The sequence below is a fragment of the Vigna radiata genome, unplaced genomic scaffold (genome assembly GCF_000741045.1).
Source record: "Vigna radiata var. radiata cultivar VC1973A unplaced genomic scaffold, Vradiata_ver6 scaffold_407, whole genome shotgun sequence".
Classification (NCBI taxonomy): Eukaryota; Viridiplantae; Streptophyta; class Magnoliopsida; order Fabales; family Fabaceae; genus Vigna; species Vigna radiata.
Window position 1 is genome coordinate 3250 of NW_014541815.1, and position 2094 is coordinate 5343.

A 2094-nucleotide genomic window follows, 5' to 3' on the forward strand; every position below is an offset into this window, starting at 1 on the left:
TCAAATAAAATCAGAAACGGGGTTACAAACTGGGTTGCCTCCCAGCAAGCGCTTCTTTAATGTCATTAGCTAGACCCGGTAAAGCCCAAACACCTATCAGTAGGTGTTGATATTTTATGTTTGCGTTCTTCCTTCCTCCATGACACCAACAACATCTCGAGACTTTTCTTGTCACCAACTCTAAGGATCCTCAATCTTCAAAATTATGTTTGCTTTGATAGTCTTGACAACCCATAACTTATTTTCAAATTTCACTTGTGTGCTAGGTTTGGGTTTGTCACTTTTCACATCAGGATGTTGGTGAACGAATTCTCGTTCCTTATATGCCTCTTGATGATCTTATGCTCCTAATACAAATTTTATCCTATACATACTAAATAACACTAGACTAGAGCATACGAGTAGCCCAAAAATAAAAACAATAAAATATATATATATATATATGTATATATATATATATGTATATGTACATATATATATATATATACATATACATATACATATATATATATATATACATATATATATATATATGTACATATATATATATGTGTACATATATATATATGTATACATATATATATATATATATACATATATATATATAATATATATATATATGTATACATATATATATATTTCATATTTTTTTAATAACAAGATAGAAAGAAAAATAGATAGAAAGATAGAAACATAGAAAGATGGAAAGATGAAAAGATGAAGAGAAGAATAAGGAGAAGAATAAGGAAAAGAATAAGGAGAAGAATAAGAAGAAGAATAAAAATAGAAAAAGATATATTATTATTATTATTATTTATATTTTTTTATATATTTTTATATTTTTTTAAAACATAAAAACACAAAAAGATATATATTTTTTGTTTTTTTTGTTTTTTTTAAATAAAGATAGAAAAATAAAAACAGATTTTTTAGTTTTTTAAAAAAGATAAGAATAAAACCAGAAAGATGAAAACAGAAAAAGATATTATTTTTTTTATTTTCAATTTTTTTTTAATAAAAATAGAAAAATAAAAACAGAAAGATAAAAGCAGAAAGAAAGATAGAAAGATAGAGAGATAGAAAGAAAGAGAGAAAGATAGACAGATAGAGAGATAAAAAGATAGAAAGAAAGAAAGTTTAATCAGTCAATAATCATACACATAGAATAGTTATACCACGAGTCCCCGACAACGACGCCAAAAACTTGTTAACACTTTGGCAAGTGTACCAGATCGTATCAAGTAATAAGAAATGGTAAGTCCAAGTATCATTTTCCCAAGAGACTCATAGCACTAAACTGTTGTGCTCTTGCTTAACCAGTCAAGACTATAAGAACAATATTTTGGTGTTTTTGAATATAAAGTGCTGAAACATAAACATGAATGCAATTTGATCAATCGATGTTAAACACAAAAGTGGATTGATGATGTTGATAATATGAGATGGATTTGTGGCTAGGGTTCAGATTTCACACAATCACTCTCATATATCTACTTTTCTTATTAAATTCGCTTTATTATCAATTGCCATGCAAACTTTCTTAGTCTACCCTAAACCTAATCTCTTGGCGAAAAGAGCCTATTACTAATTATTGGCTTGCTATCTCTAGCCTCCCCTAGTAACTAATAATGCATGATAAATGGAAGCAAAATACAATTGATTGTCCTACCCTTATCTCTAGGTGGTATTAGCATAATCAAGGAATTCCCCCCAGTTCATGACATTATTGTACGTCTTCGTCTCAATAAAGACAAACAACATTTATCGAATGAGTTAAACGATAAAAGCATTAAGCCAAGGTAAGGAACCCAACAATTGATAAGATAAGAATATGAAAGCACATGAATAAAATAAGAATTTCAATATAAGAGAGTTTAGAGGTTACATCTTTCCCAGCAACAAATAAGGTTAGTTCTCCATCGTCATGGAGAAACTAGGTGAATGGAATGAAAGAATGGAGATAGAAACCCTAAAGAGGAGAAAAAGGAGAGTTGTCACCATCTCCAAATCTACCCCCAAAGGGGTGAAAAGTGTGTTTCTATGCTTAAGCCATCAAAAGATACATTCTTTAGAGTGTCTAGGTCTTTAAATAGG